Below are 20,770 nucleotides of genomic sequence, written 5' to 3'. Positions count from 1 at the left end.
GAAAATGATATTGCAACAAAGATTTATATTGATGATGAAATAAGTAAAGTAGTACAGAATACATCTAATGAAATTTCTAAGCAACCGCAGAAACAACAAATCTTTAGATTAAGACCTCGAATCAATAATATTGAGGGAAAAGTGAGTGAAATTTCTAAAAAATTGGAATTTCTCATGAAAACTTTTAATAAGGTAGTGGAGGATATAAATGAAATAGAAAGTAACATTTTCAATTATATAATTGCACCAACCTCAGTTTTAAAAGGTGAAACTGAATCTTTAGAGAAGAAACCATTTATACCAGATAAAATAAAGCTATGAGTAAACGAGATATTGTAAATGAGTTACATCGCCCATCATTCAAGAATTTCCCAAGACGTAGAGTTATAGTAAAGGGTATTAATGATTTATGGCAGGCTGATTTGGTTGAAATGGGGGCATATGCATCATCAAATAAGGGGTATAGGTATTTGTTAACAGTAATAGATACATTTTCTAAATATGGATGGGGTGAAGCAATAAAATCAAAAAATGCAGATGAAGTTACAAAAGCAATGGAAAAAATAATGAAATCTGGTCGTGGAGTACCAAAGAATTTACAAACAGATAATGGAAATGAATTCTATAATAAACAATTTAGAGAATTGATGAAAAGATATGAAATTAATCATTACTCAACATTTAGTACTCTTAAAGCATCTATTGTGGAACGTTTTAATAGAACAATAAAAGAACTTATGTGGCGTGAGTTTAGTTTTAATGGAAAATATACTTGGCTTCAAATATACAAAGAGTTGATTAATAATTATAATAACAGGAAGCATAGAACGATTAAAATGAAGCCTATTGACGTCAATGCTAAAAATGAAAAACAGATTTTGATGAGATCATACAATCATCTAAAAATATTTACAAATGGGGACTTTAAAGAGGGGGATCATGTACGAATAAGTAAATATAAACATGTCTTTGAAAAAGGCTATACCCCAAACTGGACAACGGAAATTTTTCGAATTCGGAAAGTACAAAATACATCCCCCACCACATATTTACTTGAGGACTTGAAGGGTGATCCAGTACAAGGCGGTTTCTATAAACAAGAAATTAAAAAAACAAAATTCCCTAATACTTATCTTGTTGAAAAGATTGTGAAACAAAAAGGTGATTATGTGCTTGTGCGTTGGCTAGGCTTTTCAAAATCAGAAGATAGTTGGATTCATAAAAACGAAATTCTATAAACAACAAGTGGAAGCATAGAACAATTAAAATGTAGGCATTGACGTCAATGCGTGAAAATAAATTATGTTTCCTCTTCACAAGTACGCAATTCCTATTTATAAACGGAACGGAACTTGATTATGAGCTTGTGCGTTGGCTAGACTAAAAGAGTATATACAGATAAGAATTTTGGGTGGAACTTGATTATGTGCTTGTGCGTTGGGTAGGCCTTTCAAAATCAGAAGATAGTTGGATTCATAAAAACGAAATTCTATAAACAACAATAAAAATGTAGACATTGACGTCAATGCGTGAAATAAATTATGTTTCTTCACAATCACGCAATTCCTATTTATAAAGTGTGAAGAAAAGCATGTACAGATAAGAATTTAAACAGAACGTTACATATTTATATATACAAATCTGGAGGGTATAAAGGCAGAAGAATTTCAAAAAGTGTTCAGTTTCCATCTATTCGTTCACGCAACTCAATTTCGGATCGTTTGCTTATTCATTCGATAGTTCGTTTGTTCGATTGTCAAAAAAAAAAAAAACAAAATCAAAATTAAAATGACGGTTTTTATAATATTTTTTGTGATACTTTCCCTCTTTAATCCGATGGTGAAAATGGTACCACTCCCCAATGAAATGACTTTAATTGAAAACCCATCGACTTCCAATAATTCGATTGGGTTATTTATCAATGTTCCAAAACTAAAAAAAATCATTAAAATTGACTTAAAATTTGAGATCCTAGAGGACAGTCATATTTTTATGGATCTCATAAACAAGACAAGTGATGAAAAGGAGATACCAAACTTAAAAAGTGAACTCGATACTAAAATATTTAATGCTATTAATGGTAGCATTAATGAAAAAGACTTAACAACAAGTACAAGTGCAAGTACAGTTGAAGAAGAAACTACTAAATCAACATCTACTACAACTACATCTACCTCAACTACAACAAGTGCAACTACACCTACAATGAGAAGGGGAATTCTGGAGGAGGAGGAGGAGAAGGAAGAAACAACAACTACAACAGCAGCAACTACATTAAAAAAAGAACTTCTGGAAGAAGATACAACAAAAACAGCTACATCAACAACTACAACCCCAACCAATCTTTTTGATTTTAATAGCGAAAATGAAAGTGTTGATCACATAGAAAATAAGAACATAGGAGAAGAAAAATCAGAAAAAATTGATATGGGTATAATTGATAGTGAGAGAGAATTTGAAAACGTAAGTCGAGCACCAACATTTAGTAATACGTCACAAGAATTAGTGTTGGGGATCAGTGATAGTGATACAGAATTTGAAAGTGTAAGTCGGGTTCCAATAAAAAGGAACACTACTCATAAATTAAAAAGCACTGAAAACATACACAACTCTCAAATCGAATTCACAAAGAGAGCTATAATTGAGAATTTTAAACAAAAATTAGTTGAAAATGAAAGGAGAATAGGAGGGCATATGGATTTGGGAAGAAGGGGTCTAAACAGATTCTTTACCATCCAATACAAAACTGCTACAGTAGGAGTTAAATGTCATTACAATAATATTTATAGAAGAACACATTCTAGACGAAGTCTAAGTAAATCTAAGCATATGAATTTAAAATATTTATCTAATCGCCAACGCCATCAAAAATCTAAACGCCATACTAATACCCCCTTAGCAACTTTAAGAATAAATTGTTTTGAATTTGCAGAAGTTTTATCCCAAACAGTAATTAATGCAGAGAGACGAAAAGACAGGATTGTCTATGACAAAATTTCAAAGGATGCTGATCTTCTCTCCAAACAAGAGAGTAAAAGAGAAGAGATAGAAGAAGAAGAAACAGGTTATCTTAGTGATGGCCCACAAATCCAAGAAATTGAAATAGAGGAAGCAGAAAGAATTAATGGGATATATTTAAGAAAGAGAAATTTAGCAGCTCAAATGATGCTTGAATATTTAAATAAAAAAGAAAGTCAGATTAGTACAGATAAAATATCAATTAACGATATTAATGATTTCAAAATAACTAATAGTGATATTATAACATAATCTGATTTAGTAGGGAAATATGTTTATTTTTACAGAATATAAAAATAGAAGATGAAAATAATAATTCGAGTAAATTAAAAAAAGGTGAGTTTAATATATATATATATATATATATATAATTTTATATACTAATATATATATATATATATATTTTCAGAACTCCAAAACATAAATAAAAAAGTTGAAAATAATATTTCGGATGGAGCTCAAAAAGGTTGGTTAAATACATATAAAATAATATTTGTATATATATATAGTAAAATATTTATATTTTCAGATCTCCAAAACATTAATATAAAAGAGGATGGTAAATTTTCTCATAATTTGTATGGTGATGACGATGATGATGATGATGATGACCATGATACAATCCTTTATGATGATGAAAATCCGGAACCATGTATTCCAAGATCATCTAGTGAGGATGAAACTATTCTTGTTGAGGGTGGTATAGATAACTATGTTCAAACTATACCGTTTAATTTAGATGAAGATAATGATAAATACATTAAATCAATTCCTTTAAGTAATGATGACAATAAAGTATATAGATTACAGGGTGGTATAGATAACTATAAACAAACTGTACCACTAAATATAGAAGAAAGTAAACAAATTGAATGTAATTCAAAGAAAATATTGTAATTCTTCTGTTAAATTCAAATTTTCATGATCTGTTAATTCTCATAAATTTTAACATTACCCTGTAAGTAAAAGCGATGTTTGTTCTGTTAAATAAAAATTTTATAATAATAATAATATTGTGAATTGTAATATTTAGTTTATACATTACCTTACATTTTACCCTTTAAATAAAAAAGCGTTGTTTGTTCTGTCTTATTTACAATTATAGAGTACATTTATTCATTTTTTTTACAATCTAATAAATTTAATTCTAGTTCTGTATAAAACATTTCAAATTCACATTCATATATATTTTTCTTAAATTTTTCTATTTCACTCTCTTGATAATTATTTCTATTAGAACAATTCTCTATTTCTTTTATTCTTTGTTCATAAACATAAATATTTGAATCCATTTCATTAAGTTTATTTTCTAATCTTTTTTCATCTATTTTATAATGGCCATATTGTAGTGTATTAATTTTATTGTCTTGTATAAGAACCTTTGTGTCTTTATGACTGAGAACTACTTTTTTACATTTAATTGTTGATAAAAGATGATTTTTAGATCTAATCATTGACATAGAGCCTACCACTTCCTCTTCCGAAAACAAACATTTTTTAAAACTATTAAAAGTTAGTTGATCTATTGCACTTCTTTTAACACCCTTTGATTTTTTCACTGTTTTTTCAGAGCTGTCATTACTATTAGATGTTTTAAAGGCATACATTTTTGATCTCAAACCAACAAATTCAGTCATAGGTCTTCCATTGAGTTCATCTTTAAAAAAACCCAACCTTTTTTTATTAGCTTTAGGAAAATTATAGAGATTAAGTAATTCATCAGAATAATCTGATGTATCAAACTTCATCTCAACATCATTCCGAATATCTTTATAAAAATCTTCAGTGTTAATGGTATATATAAAAGAATCTGTATCCATATAATTTAATTGAACATTTTCATTGTATTTAGGTTTGATATAATTATAATGAAAATCATACATTTTCCATTTCGATAAATCTAATACAGCAAAACCTAAATATAAAGGTTTGTTGTACAACACATTTAATCTTTTCATTTGAAAGGCAAAGAAGTTTTCTGAAAACTGTTTGACACTATGGAAGTTTGACTTTGAAATAAGAGATCTACCGCAATGCCTTTTTGGACCAGAAGAATCGGATGGTGAAGCACTTTCCCATTCAGTAATTAATTTAATATTAACGCGCTTATCTACATTTTCCATCGTTTTACCGTAGACAGCATTATTTAAAAGTTTAAAAAAATCTTTTTCAAATGTATTTTTTGCATTAGTTCTATGGAATGTATTCAAATCAATATATGTTTTTAGCCAAGGTTTCTGAAAGAAGCGAAGACCTCTATGAATTTTTGTTAGAATTAATCCATTTTCTATACACTGTTGAAGATTTTTATAATGAATTATATATTTTTCTTTATCCCTTAAATCAGCAATTAATTTTTTTATTTTGTCTGACTTTGTTGGTAACTGATTATTACAACAAAATGGAAGGTCATTATGTTTATCATGCAATTTTAAAGGATATTTTAAATCTACCTCAAAAATGTATCCATATTCACTATCATCTGCAATCTCAGCAATGTTAATACTATCAAGTTCCCCCCTTGAAATCCATTCAAAACCTCCATATGGTAAAGATTGTGACATAGCCCAACCATATAAATTATTTGCATCCAAATAAATCAAATATGATGATTTTTGAGTACTATCAAAATTCTCAACATATTTATTATTTGCTTTAGCATATCTACATGTACATTGAACTAAGCCACCACGAATACCACTTTGAATAAATTTATACTGATCTATATCAGTTAATAAATCTAATTCAATTTTAGTACATTTTAACATAGCTTCCCATGATAATCCTGGTGTAGTGAAAAAATGTGCTGGATCAAGTGAATAAATTTTACTACAAAGTCTTCGAAAGTTTTCAAAGACATCAGACATTAATAAAACATCTGTTTTTAAATATAATTCTAAATAATCTTTAAGATTATTACAAGAAAACTCATTCCATACCTTTTGTGCGTGAGTATAATTTTCAACTGAACATTCATTTTCGGTTAAGGAACTATAGAAAGCTTCTCTAGGAGGTAATTTACTTTCTTTTAATTTCTCAACTGAATCTAAATATTCATATGGAAATACACCCTTTCGTCGCATTAAGTTGAAATGATTTTCATTAGGGAAAAATGATCTTGTTATACACATTTGTTCACTATCTAGATTTGAAGCTAATGTATCTAAAGCAGAAGGCATAAATCGAAACGAGTCTAGAAAACGGATTTCAAAGTTATCACCATTACTTAAAGTTATAATTTTTGAAATTGATATATATTGTTCCTTATTTAATGGAATTACCTTTATTTCACCAGGTATGACTGCCAAATCTTTAATAAATAGATGGCAATCATACCTGGTGAAATTGTGGAAGAAAACAGGAATAAATTTTGGAACTGTATATTTTAAATTACACTCATTATGTGCTGCCCCCCTAAATTTTCCTGTGAAGTGACAGTGATCCCTAACTCTGTCTAATAAAAGAGGAGTGTTGCATATATGACAATTATTAGATTTTTGGAAATCATCTTCTTCAACATCTGACATTATTAAAGAAACAGATTTTGAAATATAGTTTTCATATATAAAACTTAAATTTTCTATTAGTGATAACAGGAAATTCATTCCCGAGTTAAATACAGTTTCTAAGACAAACTTATCTAAACTGTTATCATGTGCACACTTTATATAGTATGCATATGAAACAGGTCTATGTATATTTATAATACTTAAATTTAATGTTTCGTTTTTATTAATTGGTTGAAGGATGGATTCAAAGTCAGCGTAAACTGTGAATGGGACCATCACTTCCTTTTGAACATTTGTATACCGTAAAGTGGCATCCTTCATGTTGGGTAAACGCGAGACTTTTTTCCCACAGACTTCTGAATGCCGGTTGGCAGCATCTTCACTCAATGAGTAATTTAAGCAAATTTGACAGAACCATTTTTTTGATTTGTCTCTCGAAACTTGAGAGGAAACCAAACTAAAAAAAAGATAAACACAAGAAAAAAAAATTTTTTTTTTAAGTATGAAAGCAAATAAATATTATGAAATTTAAAAACAAAAACAGGTAAAAGATATAATAATGATAAAATGATAAAACAACTTACTTTGAGAGATTTTTTATCCAAGTATAGTGTGCTTTACATCCTTCCTCCAGTATCAACATATTTATATGATTTCTCCTCACTTCAGGAGAGTAAAATATGGGCCCGAATATAACTCCATCGTCGAATCCAAAAAGTGTAATATTTATGTCCTTATTTATTTCCATAAATTTCGATATATCCGCAGGCTTTAGTGGAAATTGCAATCCAGTGAAATTTAGTGTGATCCCATTGACTTGAATTACTTCATCATTTATATTCACTTTATAGCTTGTGCATCTGTTCGCATTCTTATTTAGTTTACTTAATGCTGCGATTAAGCTCCATTTAAAACAATATTCATCATCTGTGTTTTTTACATTTATAATTGCTTTTTTTCCTTCTAAACAAGAGGGTAGTTTTATATAAGATGATCCTCTTAAGGGTGAATATTGATTAATATTCATCTCCAATCGAGTGAGATGAAGCAAAGTCCATCCACTATCCCTTTCTTGGAATTCTTCCATCCTCGCCAAAATTTTTTCCATGTGCTCCTTATATTCATTTTCAATGTTCGAATAGGCACTAATTATTGTCATCTTACTTTGAAATGACTTTATTTCAATACATTCCTTTTCTTCCTTCAAAAGTCCGTACTCTCCAAAAAGTTCAAAATTTATTTTCACCGATGCATAACTTTCCAACAATGGATACAAGTGAGGTAGAAAAGCTTCTCCTGCTTGCTCCATAAATTGTGTTGGATAAATTACATCATTGTTGGTGTTTTCATATAAGTAGTGAACAATCCTTCCTTGAAATCCAGAACTGATTTTTTTTATCCTTGAATCCACTGGTTCAACAACATTCTTCTTGTGTTGCTCCGTTCGCAGATGATGAGCCCACGAAATGTTACCCGATAGGGTAATGTTGCACTTTCCACAATACTTATTCATTTTTTTTTGTTTTTATTTTTTCCTTTTTTTTTTGGAAGTATTGTATTGTTACTTGTACTTTTCACTTTGTTATACTTTACTTTTACTGTAAAGTATTTTATGTTTTATCAATTTGATAAGTTTACACAACACAAATCTGGATAGTTCACAGTTCACACAACTTTACTTTACACTTGGTAAAGTATTTTAATTTTTATCAATTTGATAATCTCGCACAAAACGAATTCGGATGGAACGTAAGTTAACACAACTTTACTTTAGCTTTGAATTACCGGAGGGTTCACACGACGATTCTAGATGGTTCGCTCAACTCAAATAGTTTTCTAAAACTGAACTACTTTCCACATTTCTCCTTAACAAATACATTTTTTGAAAACTTAGAAGGTAACCGTTTTCTCTTTCTATAAGCGCATGAGAAAAAATTTTCAAATATGATTAAAGAAAAACGTATTTGACTAAACAAACGATCTCATTTGTTTTTGTGTATAAATGTGTATATTCTGTTAGGAACCACCACCACAAGCACCGCCACCACCACCATCCCTCTTACACTCCTACGCTCACTTTCCCATCTAATGCTCGCTAAAGAGGGGAGAGGTTACCGAACTCACGCTTGTTTCACACCACAAAAGTATGCGGTCTAATATCCCTCAAACCAACACCTTTTGACCACAAGACCGTAGCCAGGTTACACTAACAGGTGTCACCTACAACCCTAATTGAATCAACAAAACGCCCACGCATAGAAAAACAACTTCCCTTCCTCCTCCTCCTCCGCCTAAATATAGTTTTACAAATTCATACGCATGACAAAACACCCCTTGTAAAACGAATAGTTTTCTAAAACTGAACTACTTTCCACATTTCTCCTTAACACATACATTTTTTTGAAAACTTAGAAGGTAACCGTTTTCTCTCTCATGTAAGCGCATGAGAAAAAATTTTCAAATATGATTAAAGAAAAACGTATTTGACTAAACAAACGATCTCATTTGGTTTTGTTCTGTTAGGAACCACCACCACCACAGTCACCATTTTGACCACAAGACCGTAGGCAGGTTACACTAACAGGTGTCACCTACAACCCTAATTGAATCAACAAAACGCCCACGCATAACAAAACAACGTTTTTGTTGCACTCCCACGCTCACTTTCCCATCTAATGCTCGCTAAAGAGGGGGAGGTTACCGAACTCACGCTTGTTTCACACCACAAAAGTATGCGGTCTAATATCCCTCAAACCAACACCTTTTGACCACAAGACCGTAGCCAGGTGTCACCTACAACCCTAATTGACTCAACAAAACGCCCACGCATAACGCCTTCTAACCCAAGTTAGAAGCAACATAGTGATCTGTGTGCAACCACTGCACTCCACAAAATCCCACGCATGACAAAACACCCCTATCACACACGCAAGCCAGGTGTCACCTACAACCCTAATTGACTCAACAAAACGCCCACGCATAACGCGTTCTAACACAAGTTAGAAGCAACATAGTGACCTGTGTGCAACCATTGCACTCCACAAAATTCCACGCATGACAAAACACCCCTATCACACACGCACCTTTAGCTTGAGAAAAAGACAAGACAAAACAAGACATATCAAAACACCACTATTTCACACTCCTACACACCACTTTCTAACCTCATTAAGTGACCTGTGTGCAACCATGCTCATCTAACTAGGGTCAGCAACACCCCCCTTTTTGAATTAATTATGCTAAGTAGGTCATTAGAACACCTGTGTGCAACCATGCGTGACTAATTAGGGTCAGTGTGCAACCATGCGTGACTAATTAGGGTCACCCCCACCTCCTTTTTTGACATGATTTATTACCTAGTGAGCCAGCTCCCGTATTAACTACCTACTTATCTGTCTATCTGTCTATCTGTCTATCTGTCTATCTGTCTATCTGTCTATCTGTCTATCTGTCTATCTGTCTATCTGTCTATCTGTCTATCTGTCTATCTGTCTATCTGTCAATCTGTCTATCTGTCTATCTGTCTATCTGTCTATCTGTCTATCTGTCTATCTGTCTATCTGTCTATCTGTCTATCTGTCTATCTGTCTATGTGTCTATCTGTCTATCTGTCTATCTGTCTATCTGTCTATCTGTCTATCTGTCTATCTGTCTATCTGTCTATCTGTCTATCTGTCTATCTGTCTATCTGTCTATCTGTCTATCTGTCTATCTGTTTATCTGTTTATCTGTCTATCTGTCTATCTGTCTATCTGTCTATCTGTCTATCTGTCTATCTGTCTATCTGTCTATCTGTCTATCTGTTTATCTGTCTATCTGTCTATCTGTCTATCTGTCTATCTGTCTATCTGTCTATCTGTCTATCTGTCTATCTGTCTATCTGTCTATCTGTTTATCTGTCTATCTGTCTATCTGTCTATCTGTCTATCTGTCTATCTGTCAATCTGTCAATCTGTCAATCTGTTTATCTGTCTATCTGTCTATCTGTCTATCTGTCTATCTGTCTATCTGTCTATCTGTCTATCTGTCTATCTGTCTATCTGTCTATCTGTCTATCTGTCTATCTGTCTATCTGTCTATCTGTCTATCTGTCTATCTGTCAGTAGGTAGTTAATACGGGAGCTGGCTCACTAGGTAATAAATCATGTCAAAAAAGGAGGTGGGGGTGACCCTAATTAGTCACGCATGGTTGCACACTGACCCTAATTAGTCACGCATGGTTGCACACAGGTGTTCTAATGACCTACTTAGCATAATTAATTCAAAAAGGGGGGTGTTGCTGACCCTAGTTAGATGAGCATGGTTGCACACAGGTCACTTAATGAGGTTAGAAAGTGGTGTGTAGGAGTGTGAGAGAGTGGTGTTTTGATATGTCTTGTTTTGTCTTGTCTTTTTCTCAAGCTAAAGGTGCGTGTGTGATAGGGGTGTTTTGTCATGCGTGGAATTTTGTGGAGTGCAATGGTTGCACACAGGTCACTATGTTGCTTCTAACTTGTGTTAGAACGCGTTATGCGTGGGCGTTTTGTTGAGTCAATTAGGGTTGTAGGTGACACCTGGCTTGCGTGTGTGATAGGGGTGTTTTGTCATGCGTGGGATTTTGTGGAGTGCAATGGTTGCACACAGATCACTATGTTGCTTCTAACTTGGGTTAGAAGGCGTTATGCGTGGGCGTTTTGTTGAGTCAATTAGGGTTGTAGGTGACACCTGGCTACGGTCTTGTGGTCAAAAGGTGTTGGTTTGAGGGATATTAGACCGCATACTTTTGTGGTGTGAAACAAGCGTGAGTTCGGTAACCTCCCCCTCTTTAGCGAGCATTAGATGGGAAAGTGAGCGTGGGAGTGTAACAAAAACGTTGTTTTGTTATGCGTGGGCGTTTTGTTGATTCAATTAGGGTTGTAGGTGACACCTGTTAGTGTAACCTGCCTACGGTCTTGTGGTCAAAATGGTGACTGTGGTGGTGGTGGTTCCTAACAGAACAAAACCAAATGAGATCGTTTGTTTAGTCAAATACGTTTTTCTTTAATCATATTTGAAAATTTTTTCTCATGCGCTTACATGAGAGAGAAAACGGTTACCTTCTAAGTTTTCAAAAAATGTATGTGTTAAGGAGAAATGTGGAAAGTAGTTCAGTTTTAGAAAACTATTCGTTTTACAAGGGGTGTTTTGTCATGCGTATGAATTTGTAAAACTATATTTAGGCGGAGGAGGAGGAGGAAGGGAAGTTGTTTTTCTATGCGTGGGCGTTTTGTTGATTCAATTAGGGTTGTAGGTGACACCTGTTAGTGTAACCTGGCTACGGTCTTGTGGTCAAAAGGTGTTGGTTTGAGGGATATTAGACCGCATACTTTTGTGGTGTGAAACAAGCGTGAGTTCGGTAACCTCTCCCCTCTTTAGCGAGCATTAGATGGGAAAGTGAGCGTAGGAGTGTAAGAGGGATGGTGGTGGTGGCGGTGCTTGTGGTGGTGGTTCCTAACAGAATATACACATTTATACACAAAAACAAATGAGATCGTTTGTTTAGTCAAATACGTGTTTCTTTAATCATATTTGAAAATTTTTTCTCATGCGCTTATAGAAAGAGAAAACGGTTACCTTCTAAGTTTTCAAAAAATGTATTTGTTAAGGAGAAATGTGGAAAGTAGTTCAGTTTTAGAAAACTATTTGAGTTGAGCGAACCATCTAGAATCGTCGTGTGAACCCTCCGGTAATTCAAAGCTAAAGTAAAGTTGTGTTAACTTACGTTCCATCCGAATTCGATTTGTGCGAGATTATCAAATTGATAAAAATTAAAATACTTTACCAAGTGTAAAGTAAAGTTGTGTGAACTGTGAACTACCCAGATTTGTGTTGTGTAAACTTATCAAATTGATAAAACATAAAATACTTTACAGTAAAAGTAAAGTATAACAAAGTGAAAAGTACAAGTAACAATACAATACTTCCAAAAAAAAAAAGGAAAAAATAAAAACAAAAAAAATTAATAAGTATTGTGGAAAGTGCAACATTACCCTATCGGGTAACATTTCGTGGGCTCATCATCTGCGAACGGAGCAACACAAGAAGAATGTTGTTGAACCAGTGGATTCAAGGATAAAAAAAATCAGTTCTGGATTTCAAGGAAGGATTGTTCACTACTTATATGAAAACACCAACAATGATGTAATTTATCCAACACAATTTATGGAGCAAGCAGGAGAAGCTTTTCTACCTCACTTGTATCCATTGTTGGAAAGTTATGCATCGGTGAAAATAAATTTTGAACTTTTTGGAGAGTACGGACTTTTGAAGGAAGAAAAGGAATGTATTGAAATAAAGTCATTTCAAAGTAAGATGACAATAATTAGTGCCTATTCGAACATTGAAAATGAATATAAGGAGCACATGGAAAAAATTTTGGCGAGGATGGAAGAATTCCAAGAAAGGGATAGTGGATGGACTTTGCTTCATCTCACTCGATTGGAGATGAATATTAATCAATATTCACCCTTAAGAGGATCATCTTATATAAAACTACCCTCTTGTTTAGAAGGAAAAAAAGCAATTATAAATGTAAAAAACACAGATGATGAATATTGTTTTAAATGGAGCTTAATCGCAGCATTAAGTAAACTAAATAAGAATGCGAACAGATGCACAAGCTATAAAGTGAATATAAATGATGAAGTAATTCAAGTCAATGGGATCACACTAAATTTCACTGGATTGCAATTTCCACTAAAGCCTGCGGATATATCGAAATTTATGGAAATAAATAAGGACATAAATATTACACTTTTTGGATTCGACGATGGAGTTATATTCGGGCCCATATTTTACTCTCCTGAAGTGAGGAGAAATCATATAAATATGTTGATACTGGAGGAAGGATGTAAAGCACACTATACTTGGATAAAAAATCTCTCAAAGTAAGTTGTTTTATCATTTTATCATTATTATATCTTTTACCTGTTTTTGTTTTTAAATTTCATAATATTTATTTGCTTTCATACTTAAAAAAAAAATTTTTTTTTTCTTGTGTTTATCTTTTTTTTAGTTTGGTTTCCTCTCAAGTTTCGAGAGACAAATCAAAAAAATGGTTCTGTCAAATTTGCTTAAATTACTCATTGAGTGAAGATGCTGCCAACCGGCATTCAGAAGTCTGTGGGAAAAAAGTCTCGCGTTTACCCAACATGAAGGATGCCACTTTACGGTATACAAATGTTCAAAAGGAAGTGATGGTCCCATTCACAGTTTACGCTGACTTTGAATCCATCCTTCAACCAATTAATAAAAACGAAACATTAAATTTAAATATTATAAATATACATAGACCTGTTTCATATGCATACTATATAAAGTGTGCACATGATAACAGTTTAGATAAGTTTGTCTTAGAAACTGTATTTAACTCGGGAATGAATTTCCTGTTATCACTAATAGAAAATTTAAGTTTTATATATGAAAACTATATTTCAAAATCTGTTTCTTTAATAATGTCAGATGTTGAAGAAGATGATTTCCAAAAATCGAATAATTGTCATATATGCAACACTCCTCTTTTATTAGACAGAGTTAGGGATCACTGTCACTTCACAGGAAAATTTAGGGGGGCAGCACATAATGAGTGTAATTTAAAATACACAGTTCCAAAATTTATTCCTGTTTTCTTCCACAATTTCACCAGGTATGATTGCCATCTATTTATTAAAGATTTGGCAGTCATACCTGGTGAAATAAAGGTAATTCCATTAAATAAGGAACAATATATATCAATTTCAAAAATTATAACTTTAAGTAATGGTGATAACTTTGAAATCCGTTTTCTAGACTCGTTTCGATTTATGCCTTCTGCTTTAGATACATTAGCTTCAAATCTAGATAGTGAACAAATGTGTATAACAAGATCATTTTTCCCTAATGAAAATCATTTCAACTTAATGCGACGAAAGGGTGTATTTCCATATGAATATTTAGATTCAGTTGAGAAATTAAAAGAAAGTAAATTACCTCCTAGAGAAGCTTTCTATAGTTCCTTAACCGAAAATGAATGTTCAGTTGAAAATTATACTCACGCACAAAAGGTATGGAATGAGTTTTCTTGTAATAATCTTAAAGATTATTTAGAATTATATTTAAAAACAGATGTTTTATTAATGTCTGATGTCTTTGAAAACTTTCGAAGACTTTGTAGTAAAATTTATTCACTTGATCCAGCACATTTTTTCACTACACCAGGATTATCATGGGAAGCTATGTTAAAATGTACTAAAATTGAATTAGATTTATTAACTGATATAGATCAGTATAAATTTATTCAAAGTGGTATTCGTGGTGGCTTAGTTCAATGTACATGTAGATATGCTAAAGCAAATAATAAATATGTTGAGAATTTTGATAGTACTCAAAAATCATCATATTTGATTTATTTGGATGCAAATAATTTATATGGTTGGGCTATGTCACAATCTTTACCATATGGAGGTTTTGAATGGATTTCAAGGGGGGAACTTGATAGTATTAACATTTCTGAGATTGCAGATGATAGTGAATATGGATACATTTTTGAGGTAGATTTAAAATATCCTTTAAAATTGCACGATAAACATAATGACCTTCCATTTTGTTGTAATAATCAGTTACCAACAAAGTCAGACAAAATAAAAAAATTAATTGCTGATTTAAGGGATAAAGAAAAATATATAATTCATTATAAAAATCTTCAACAGTGTATAGAAAATGGATTAATTCTAACAAAAATTCATAGAGGTCTTCGCTTCTTTCAGAAACCTTGGCTAAAAACATATATTGATTTGAATACATTCCATAGAACTAATGCAAAAAATACATTTGAAAAAGATTTTTTTAAACTTTTAAATAATGCTGTCTACGGTAAAACGATGGAAAATGTAGATAAGCGCGTTAATATTAAATTAATTACTGAATGGGAAAGTGCTTCACCATCCGATTCTTCTGGTCCAAAAAGGCATTGCGGTAGATCTCTTATTTCAAAGTCAAACTTCCATAGTGTCAAACAGTTTTCAGAAAACTTCTTTGCCTTTCAAATGAAAAGATTAAATGTGTTGTACAACAAACCTTTATATTTAGGTTTTGCTGTATTAGATTTATCGAAATGGAAAATGTATGATTTTCATTATAATTATATCAAACCTAAATACAATGAAAATGTTCAATTAAATTATATGGATACAGATTCTTTTATATATACCATTAACACTGAAGATTTTTATAAAGATATTCGGAATGATGTTGAGATGAAGTTTGATACATCAGATTATTCTGATGAATTACTTAATCTCTATAATTTTCCTAAAGCTAATAAAAAAAGGTTGGGTTTTTTTAAAGATGAACTCAATGGAAGACCTATGACTGAATTTGTTGGTTTGAGATCAAAAATGTATGCCTTTAAAACATCTAATAGTAATGACAGCTCTGAAAAAACAGTGAAAAAATCAAAGGGTGTTAAAAGAAGTGCAATAGATCAATTAACTTTTAATAGTTTTAAAAAATGTTTGTTTTCGGAAGAGGAAGTGGTAGGCTCTATGTCAATGATTAGATCTAAAAACCATCTTTTATCAACAATTAAATGTAAAAAAGTAGTTCTCAGTCATAAAGACACAAAGGTTCTTATACAAGACAATAAAAGACAACACTACAATATGGCCATTATAAAATAGATGAAAAAAGATTAGAAAATAAACTTAATGAAATGGATTCAAATATTTATGTTTATGAACAAAGAATAAAAGAAATAGAGAATTGTTCTAATAGAAATAATTATCAAGAGAATGAAATAGAAAAATTTAAGAAAAATATATATGAATGTGAATTTGAAATGTTTTATACAGAACTAGAATTAAATTTATTAGATTGTAAAAAAAATGAATAAATGTACTCTATAATTGTAAATAAGACAGAACAAACAACGCTTTTTTATTTAAAGGGTAAAATGTAAGGTAATGTATAAACTAAATATTACAATTCACAATATTATTATTATTATTATTATAAAATTTTTATTTAACAGAACAAACATCGCTTTTACTTACAGGGTAATGTTAAAATTTATGAGAATTAACAGAACATGAAAATTTGAATTTAACAGAAGAATTACAATATTTTCTTTGAATTACATTCAATTTGTTTACTTTCTTCTATATTTAGTGGTATAGTTTGTTTATAGTTATCTATACCACCCTGTAATCTATATACTTTATTGTCATCATTACTTAAAGGAATTGATTTAATGTATTTATCATTATCTTCATCTAAATTAAACGGTATAGTTTGAACATAGTTATCTATACCACCCTCAACAAGAATAGTTTCATCCTCACTAGATGATCTTGGAATACATGGTTCCGGATTTTCATCATCATAAAGGATTGTATCATGGTCATCATCATCATCATCATCATCATCGTCATCACCATACAAATTATGAGAAAATTTACCATCCTCTTTTTTATTAATGTTTTGGAGATCTGAAAATATAAATATTTTACTATATATATATACAAATATTATTTTATATGTATTTAACCAACCTTTTTGAGCTCCATCCGAAATATTATTTTCAACTTTTTTATTTATGTTTTGGAGTTCTGAAAATATATATATATATATATATTAGTATATAAAATTATATATATATATATATATATTAAACTCACCTTTTTTTAATTTACTCGAATTATTATTTTCATCTTCTATTTTTATATTCTGTAAAAATAAACATATTTCCCTACTAAATCAGATTATGTTATAATATCACTATTAGTTATTTTGAAATCGTTAATATCGTTAATTGATATTTTATCTGTACTAATCTGACTTTCTTTTTTATTTAAATATTCAAGCATCATTTGAGCTGCTAAATTTCTCTTTCTTAAATATATCCCATTAATTCTTTCTGCTTCCTCTATTTCAATTTCTTGGATTTGTGGACCATCACTAAGATAACCTGTTTCTTCTTCTTCTATCTCTTCTCTTTTACTCTCTTGTTTGGAGAGAAGATCAGCATCCTTTGATATTTTTTCATAGACAATCCTGTCTTTTCGTCTCTCTGCATTAATTACTGTTTGGGATAAAACTTCTGCAAATTCAAAACAATTTATTCTTAAAGTTGCTAAGGGGGTATTAGTATTGCGTTTAGATTTTTGATGGCGTTGGCGATTAGATAAATATTTTAAATTCATACGCTTAGATTTACTTAGACTTCGTCTAGAATGTGTTCTTCTATAAATATTATTGTAATGACATTTAACTCCTACTGTAGCAGTTTTGTATTGGATGGTAAAGAATCTGTTTAGACCCCTTCTTCCCAAATCCATATGCCCTCCTATTCTCCTTTCATTTTCAACTAATTTTTGCTTAAAATTCTCAATTATAGCTCTCTTTGTGAATTCGATTTGAGAGTTGTGTATGTTTTCAGTGCTTTTTAATTTATGAGTAGTGTTCCTTTTTATTGGAACCCGACTTACACTTTCAAATTCTGTATCACTATCACTGATCCCCAACACTAATTCTTGTGACGTATTACTAAATGTTGGTGCTCGACTTACGTTTTCAAATTCTCTCTCACTATCAATTATACCCATATCAATTTTTTCTGATTTTTCTTCTCCTATGTTCTTATTTTCTATGTGATCAACACTTTCATTTTCGCTATTAAAATCAAAAAGATTGGTTGGGGTTGTAGTTGTTGATGTAGCTGTTTTTGTTGTATCTTCTTCCAGAAGTTCTTTTTTTAATGTAGTTGCTGCTGTTGTAGTTGTTGTTTCTTCCTTCTCCTCCTCCTCCAGAATTCCCCTTCTCATTGTAGGTGTAGTTGCACTTGTTGTAGTTGAGGTAGATGTAGTTGTAGTAGATGTTGATTTAGTAGTTTCTTCTTCAACTGTACTTGCACTTGTACTTGTTGTTAAGTCTTTTTCATTAATGCTACCATTAATAGCATTAAATATTTTAGTATCGAGTTCACTTTTTAAGTTTGGTATCTCCTTTTCATCACTTGTCTTGTTTATGAGATCCATAAAAATATGACTGTCCTCTAGGATCTCAAATTTTAAGTCAATTTTAATGATTTTTTTTAGTTTTGGAACATTGATAAATAACCCAATCGAATTATTGGAAGTCGATGGGTTTTCAATTAAAGTCATTTCATTGGGGAGTGGTACCATTTTCACCATCGGATTAAAGAGGGAAAGTATCACAAAAAATATTATAAAAACCGTCATTTTAATTTTGATTTTGTTTTTTTGACAATCGAACAAACGAACTATCGAATGAATAAGCAAACGATCCGAAATTGAGTTGCGTGAACGAATAGAAGGAAACTGAACACTTTTTGAAATTCTTCTGCCTTTATACCCTCCAGATTTGTATATATAAATATGTAACGTTCTGTTTAAATTCTTATCTGTACATGCTTTTCTTCACACTTTATAAATAGGAATTGCGTGATTGTGAAGAAACATAATTTATTTCACGCATTGACGTCAATGTCTACATTTTTATTGTTGTTTATAGAATTTCGTTTTTATGAATCCAACTATCTTCTGATTTTGAAAGGCCTACCCAACGCACAAGCACATAATCAAGTTCCACCCAAAATTCTTATCTGTATATACTCTTTTAGTCTAGCCAACGCACAAGCTCATAATCAAGTTCCGTTCCGTTTATAAATAGGAATTGCGTGCTTGTGAAGAGGAAACATAATTTATTTTCACGCATTGACGTCAATGCCTACATTTTAATTGTTCTATGCTTCCACTTGTTGTTTATAGAATTTCGTTTTTATGAATCCAACTATCTTCTGATTTTGAAAAGCCTAGCCAACGCACAAGCACATAATCACCTTTTTGTTTCACAATCTTTTCAACAAGATAAGTATTAGGGAATTTTGTTTTTTTAATTTCTTGTTTATAGAAACCGCCTTGTACTGGATCACCCTTAAAGTCCTCAAGTAAATATGTGGTGGGGGATGTATTTTGTACTTTCCGAATTCGAAAAATTTCCGTTGTCCAGTTTGGGGTATAGCCTTTTTCAAAGACATGTTTATATTTACTTATTCGTACATGATCCCCCTCTTTAAAGTCCCCATTTGTAAATATTTTTAGATGATTGTATGATCTCATCAAAATCTGTTTTTCATTTTTAGCATTGACGTCAATAGGCTTCATTTTAATCGTTCTATGCTTCTTGTTATTATAATTATTAATCAACTCTTTGTATATTTGAAGCCAAGTATATTTTCCATTAAAACTAAACTCACGCCACATAAGTTCTTTTATTGTTCTATTAAAACGTTCCACAATAGATGCTTTAAGAGTACTAAATGTTGAGTAATGATTAATTTCATATCTTTTCATCAATTCTCTAAATTGTTTATTATAGAATTCATTTCCATTATCTGTTTGTAAATTCTTTGGTACTCCACGACCAGATTTCATTATTTTTTCCATTGCTTTTGTAACTTCATCTGCATTTTTTGATTTTATTGCTTCACCCCATCCATATTTAGAAAATGTATCTATTACTGTTAACAAATACCTATACCCCTTATTTGATGATGCATATGCCCCCATTTCAACCAAATCAGCCTGCCATAAATCATTAATACCCTTTACTATAACTCTACGTCTTGGGAAATTCTTGAATGATGGGCGATGTAACTCATTTACAATATCTCGTTTACTCATAGCTTTATTTTATCTGGTATAAATGGTTTCTTCTCTAAAGATTCAGTTTCACCTTTTAAAACTGAGGTTGGTGCAATTATATAATTGAAAATGTTACTTTCTATTTCATTTATATCCTCCACTACCTTATTAAAAGTTTTCATGAGAAATTCCAATTTTTTAGAAATTTCACTCACTTTTCCCTCAATATTATTGATTCGAGGTCTTAATCTAAAGATTTGTTGTTTCTGCGGTTGCTTAGAAATTTCATTAGATGTATTCTGTACTACTTTACTTATTTCATCATCAATATAAATCTTTGTTGCAATATCATTTTCATGAATGGGGGGTAGGGAATTTTTAAATCGTTTCCTCTGAACATTTAAATGTCCATCATAATCATTAAGTATACTTTGAAATTTTTCTAGACCTTTTGTTATATCTCTTGAGTACTCTTTCTCATTTAAAAAACAACCAAACTTATCAACTGACATTTTAATTATAAAATAAATAATGAAAGAGTGGTATATTTATGTATGATCCACATTAATTGTTAAAACTTCTTCT

The 20,770-nt window shown here is 31.2% G+C and overlaps 2 long non-coding RNA genes across 2 annotated transcripts; one reads left to right on the top strand and one right to left on the bottom strand.

The window, feature by feature from the left end:
• Window positions 1–1,328: 1,328 nt before the first annotated feature.
• Window positions 1,329–3,964, top strand: LOC136117420 (uncharacterized). Its single transcript, XR_011604688.1, has 3 exons — window positions 1,329–3,354; window positions 3,428–3,484; window positions 3,548–3,964. It is a non-coding gene; the product is annotated as an uncharacterized lncRNA (long non-coding RNA).
• A 12,504-nt stretch (window positions 3,965–16,468) lies between these two features.
• LOC136116562 (uncharacterized) lies at window positions 16,469–18,840 on the bottom strand. The gene is made up of 3 exons (XR_011604689.1): window positions 17,198–18,840; window positions 17,072–17,128; window positions 16,469–17,008 (listed from the first exon to the last, which is right to left on the bottom strand). It is a non-coding gene; the product is annotated as an uncharacterized lncRNA (long non-coding RNA).
• Window positions 18,841–20,770: the final 1,930 nt, after the last annotated feature.

This window comes from Drosophila suzukii, chromosome X (genome assembly GCF_043229965.1).
Source record: "Drosophila suzukii chromosome X, CBGP_Dsuzu_IsoJpt1.0, whole genome shotgun sequence".
Lineage (NCBI taxonomy): Eukaryota > Metazoa > Arthropoda > Insecta > Diptera > Drosophilidae > Drosophila > Drosophila suzukii.
This window is presented reverse-complemented; position numbering and strand designations above follow the sequence as displayed.